A 6,000-nucleotide genomic window follows, 5' to 3' on the forward strand; every position below is an offset into this window, starting at 1 on the left:
CCAACGTTCTAATAATTATTCAGTTTATACTGGAGGATACACATCTCTATTGTGATTTAAATTCACACACATGCCAGGCCCTCACAGGGCCAGGGTGAGTTATACACATGCCAGGCCCTCACAGGGCCAGGGTGAGTTATACACATGCCAGGCCCTCACAGGGCCAGGGTGAGTTATACACATGCCAGGCCCTCACAGGGCCAGGGTGAGTTATACACATGCCAGGCCCTCACAGGGCCAGGGTGAGTTATCACACATGCCAGGCCCTCACAGGGCCAGGGTGAGTTATACACATGCCAGGCCCTCACAGGGCCAGGGGTGAGTTATACACATGCCAGGCCCTCACAGGGCCAGGGGTGAGTTATACACATGCCAGGCCCTCACAGGGCCAGGGTGAGTTATACACATGCCGGGCCCTCACAGGGACAGGGTGAGTTATACACATGCCAGGCCCTCACAGGGCCAGGGTGAGTTATACACATGCCGGGCCCTCACAGGGCCAGGGTGAGTTATACACATGCCAGGCCCTCACAGGGCCAGGGTGAGTTATACACATGCCGGGCCCTCACAGGGCCAGGGTGAGTTATACACATGCCAGGCCCTCACAGGGCCAGGGTGAGTTATACACATGCCAGGCCCTCACAGGGCCAGGGTGAGTTATACACATGCCAGGCCCTCACAGGGCCAGGGTGAGTTATACACATGCCAGGCCCTCACAGGGCCAGTGTGAGTTATACACATGCCGGGCCCTCACAGGGCCAGGGTGAGTTATACACATGCCGGGCCCTCACAGGGCCAGGGTGAGTTATACACAGGGCCAGGGTGAGTTATACACATGCCAGGCCCTCACAGGGCCAGGGTGAGTTATACACATGCCAGGCCCTCACAGGGCCAGGGTGAGTTATACACATGCCAGGCCCTCACAGGGCCAGGGTGAGTTATACACATGCCAGGCCCTCACAGGGCCAGGGTGAGTTATACACATGCCAGGCCCTCACAGGGCCAGGGTGAGTTATACACATGCCAGGGGCCAGGGTGAGTTATACACATGCCGGGCCCTCACAGGGCCAGGGTGAGTTATACACATGCCAGGCCCTCACAGGGCCAGGGTGAGTTATACACATGCCGGGCCCTCACAGGGCCAGGGTGAGTTATACACATGCCGGGCCCTCACAGGGCCAGGGTGAGTTATACACATGCCAGGCCCTCACAGGGCCAGGGTGAGTTATACACATGCCAGGCCCTCACAGGGCCAGGGTGAGTTATACACATGCCAGGCCCTCACAGGGCCAGGGTGAGTTATACACATGCCAGGCCCTCACAGGGCCAGGGTGAGTTATACACATGCCAGGCCCTCACAGGGCCAGGGGTGAGTTATACACATGCCAGGCCCTCACAGGGCCAGGGTGAGTTATACACATGCCAGGCCCTCACAGGGCCAGAGTGAGTTATACACATGCCAGGCCCTCACAGGGCCAGGGTGAGTTATACACATGCCGGGCCCTCACAGGGCCAGGGTGAGTTATACACATGCCAGGCCCTCACAGGGCCAGGGTGAGTTATACACATGCCGGGCCCTCACAGGGCCAGGGTGAGTTATACACATGCCGGGCCCTCACAGGGCCAGGGTGAGTTATACACATGCCGGGCCCTCACAGGGCCAGGGTGAGTTATACACATGCCAGGCCCTCACAGGGCCAGGGTGAGTTATACACATGCCAGGCCCTCACAGGGCCAGGGTGAGTTATACACATGCCAGGCCCTCACAGGGCCAGGGTGAGTTATACACATGCCGGGCCCTCACAGGGCCAGGGTGAGTTATACACATGCCGTGGCCTCACAGGGCCAGGGTGAGTTATACACATGCCAGGCCCTCACAGGGCCAGGGTGAGTTATACACATGCCGGGCCCTCACAGGGCCAGGGTGAGTTATACACATGCCAGGCCCTCACAGGGCCAGGGTGAGTTATACACATGCCGTGGCCTCACAGGGCCAGGGGTGAGTTATACACATGCCAGGCCCTCACAGGGCCAGGGTGAGTTATACACATGCCAGGGCCCTCACAGGGCCAGGGTGAGTTATACACATGCCGGGCCTCACAGGGCCAGGGTGAGTTATACACATGCCAGGCCCTCACAGGGCCAGGGTGAGTTATACACATGCCAGGCCCTCACAGGGCCAGGGGTGAGTTATACACATGCCAGGCCCTCACAGGGCCAGGGGTGAGTTATACACATGCCGGGCCCTCACAGAGCCAGGGTGAGTTATACACATGCCGGGCCCTCACAGGGCCAGGGTGAGTTATACACATGCCAGGCCCTCACAGGGCCAGGTGAGTTATACACATGCCGGGCCCTCACAGGGCCAGGGTGAGTTATACACATGCCAGGCCCTCACAGGGCCAGGGTGAGTTATACACATGCCAGGCCCTCACAGGGCCAGGGTGAGTTATACACATGCCAGGCCCTCACAGGGCCAGGGTGAGTTATACACATGCCAGGCCCTCACAGGGCCAGGGTGAGTTATACACATGCCAGGCCCTCACAGGGCCAGGGTGAGTTATACACATGCCAGGCCCTCACAGGGCCAGGGTGAGTTATACACATGCCAGGCCCTCACAGGGCCAGGGTGAGTTATACACATGCCAGGCCCTCACAGGGCCAGGGTGAGTTATACACATGCCAGGCCCTCACAGGGCCAGGGTGAGTTATACACATGCCAGGCCCTCACAGGGCCAGGGTGAGTTATACACATGCCAGGCCCTCACAGGGCCAGGGTGAGTTATACACATGCCAGGGCCCTCACAGGGCCAGGGTGAGTTATACACATGCCAGGCCCTCACAGGGCCAGGGTGAGTTATACACATGCCGGGCCCTCACAGGGCCAGGGGGAGTTATACACATGCCAGGCCCTCACAGGGCCAGGGGTGAGTTATACACATGCCAGGCCCTCACAGGGCCAGGGTGAGTTATACACATGCCAGGCCCTCACAGGGCCAGGGGTGAGTTATACACATGCCAGGCCCTCACAGGGCCAGGGTGAGTTATACACATGCCGGGCCCTCACAGGGCCAGGGTGAGTTATACACATGCCAGGCCCTCACAGGGCCAGGGTGAGTTATACACATGCCAGGCCCTCACAGGGCCAGGGTGAGTTATACACATGCCAGGCCCTCACAGGGCCAGGGTGAGTTATACACATGCCAGGCCCTCACAGGGCCAGGGTGAGTTATACACATGCCGGGCCCTCACAGGGCCAGGGTGAGTTATATAAACGTACAGTGCATAAGGGAAACTATTCAGACCCCTTCCCTTTTTCCAGATTTTGTTACGTTACATCCTTAGCCTTATTCTATTTTATATTTATTTAATTATTCTCATCAATCTAAACACAATACCCCATAATGACAAAGCGAAAATAGGTTTTTAGAAAATTTGGCAAATGTATTAAAAATAAAAAACAGAAGTACCTTATTTACATAAGTATTCAGACACTTTGCTATGAGATGCGAAATTGAGCTCAGGTGCATCCTGTTTCCATTGATCATCCTTGAGCTGTTTCTACAACTTGATTGGAGTCCACCTGTGGTAAATTCAATTGAATAGACATGATTTGGAAAGGCACACATCTGTCTATATAAGGTCCCACAGTTGACAGTGCATGTCAGAGCAAAGACCAAGCCATGAGGTTTAAGGAATTGTCCGTAGAGCTCCGAGACAGAATTGTGGTGAGGCACAGATCTGGGGAAGGGTACCAAAACATTTCTGCAGCATTGAAGGTCCCCGAGAACACAGTGGCCTCCATCATTCTTAATTGGAAGAAGTTTGGAACCACCAAGACTCTTCCTAGAGCTGGCCACCCGGCCAAACTGAGCAATCGGGGGAGAAGGGCCTTGGTCAGGGAGGTGACCAAGAACCCGATGGTCACTCTGACAGAGCTCCAGAGTTCCTCTGTGGAGATTGGAGAACCTTCCAGAAGGACAACCATTTCTGCAGCACTCCACCAATCAGGCCTTTATGGTAGAGTGGTCATACAGATGCCACTCCTCAGTGAAAGGCACATGACAGCCGGCTTTGAGTTTGTCAAAAGGCACCTAAAGGACTCTCAGACCATGAGAAACAAGATTCTCTGCTGATGAAACCGAGATTTAACGCTTTGGCCTGAATGACAAGCGTCACGTCTGGAGGAAACCTGACACCATCCCTACGGTGAAGTCTCTGAATGTCCCTGAGTGGCCCAGCCAGAATCCGGACTTGAACCCGATCGAACATCTCTGGAGAGACCTGAAAATAGCTGTGCAGCCTGACATAGCTTGAGAGGATCTGCAGAGAAGAATGGGAGAAACTCCCCAAATACAGGTGTGCCAAGCTTGTAGCGTCATACCCAAGAAGACTCGAGGCTGTAATCGCTGCCAAAGGTGCTTCAACAAAGTACTGAGTAAAGGGTCTGAATACTTATGTAAATGGTTTTTTCCGGGGTTTTTTTAAATACATTTTCAAAAAATTCTAAAAACCTGTTTTTGCTTTGTCATTATGGGGTATTGTATGTAGATTGATGAGGGGGAAAAAACAATTTAATCAATTTTAGAATAAGGCTGTAACGTAACAAAATGTGGATAAAGTCAAGGGGTCTGAATACTTTCCGAATGCACTGTATACGTAGGCGTGTGTGTGTGCGTACATGCGTGTTCCTGTTTGTTGGGCTTTTACACAACAGCAGATATGAAAGCTAAATGGCAACAGTCAGGGAAAAGGGAGAGGGAGATGGTGAAATGATGCTCGGCCTGACTGGATAGTCATTGAGTGGCGCAGCGGTCTAAGGCACTGCATCGCAGTGCTAGAGGCGTCTCTACAGACCTGGGTTCGATCCCGGTTTGTATCACAACCGGCCATGATCGGGAGTCCCATATGGTGGCGCACAATTGGCCCAGCGTCGTCCGGGTTTGGCCGGGGTAGGCCGTCATTGTAAATAAGAATTTGTTCTTAACTGACTTGCCTAGTTAAATAAAGGTTAACCTTTTTTTTTTTTTTTTTAAACAGTCACTGTCCGGTTGCTGATGCATGATGGGTAAGGGCGCAGACCTCCCAGACACATGCCATCCATCAGAGGTAATTAGCGCAGGGTTTGTGTATGTGTGTGTCCGTCAGAGGTAATGAACACAGGTCACTGGTGCCACATCACCCACGTCTGTGTGAAAGCAGCTCTATTGAGAGATCAGACCATGCACGTGGCGCCATTGCGACCTTTTTGACGCCCATTACCTCCTCTGTTTGGTATTCACATGCAGGCAGCAGATTGTTCATGCCTCAAGGTGCTAGTTACGTAGGCAAGTTTCAACTTCTCTAAGAGATTCTAGAAGAGGAGATTTCTTTTTTTATTTTCTCCACAAGTTTAAAACAGCATCACAGCAGACCTAACCTGTTGGAGACATCCGGGGGAGTGTCATGGAAATGGTTGGAGACATCCGGGGGAGTGTTGTGGAAACGGTTGGAGACATCCGGGAGAGTGTCATGGAAATGGTTGGAGACATCCGGGAGAGTGTCATGGAAACGGTTGGAGACATCCGGGAGAGTGTCATGGAAACAGTTGGAGACATCCGGGAGAGTGTCGTGGAAACGGTTGGAGACATCCGGGGGAGTGCTGGAGTGTCGTGGAAACGGTTGGAGACATCCGGGGGAGTGTCATGGAAACAGTTGGAGACATCCAGGGGAGTGTCATGGAAACGGTTGGAGACATCCGGGGGAGTGTTGTGGAAACGGTTGGAGACATCCGGGAGAGTGTCATGGAAACGGTTGGAGACATCCGGGAGAGTGTCATGGAAACGGTTGGAGACATCCGGGAGAGTGTCATGGAAACGGTTGGAGACATCCGGGGGAGTGTCGTGGAAACGGTTGGAGACATCCGGGGGAGTGTCATGGAGTGTCATGGAAACGGTTGGAGACATCCGGGGGAGTGTCATGGAAACAGTTGGAGACATCCAGGGGAGTGTCATGGAAACG

This window comes from Coregonus clupeaformis, chromosome 7 (genome assembly GCF_020615455.1).
Source record: "Coregonus clupeaformis isolate EN_2021a chromosome 7, ASM2061545v1, whole genome shotgun sequence".
Classification (NCBI taxonomy): domain Eukaryota; kingdom Metazoa; phylum Chordata; class Actinopteri; order Salmoniformes; family Salmonidae; genus Coregonus; species Coregonus clupeaformis.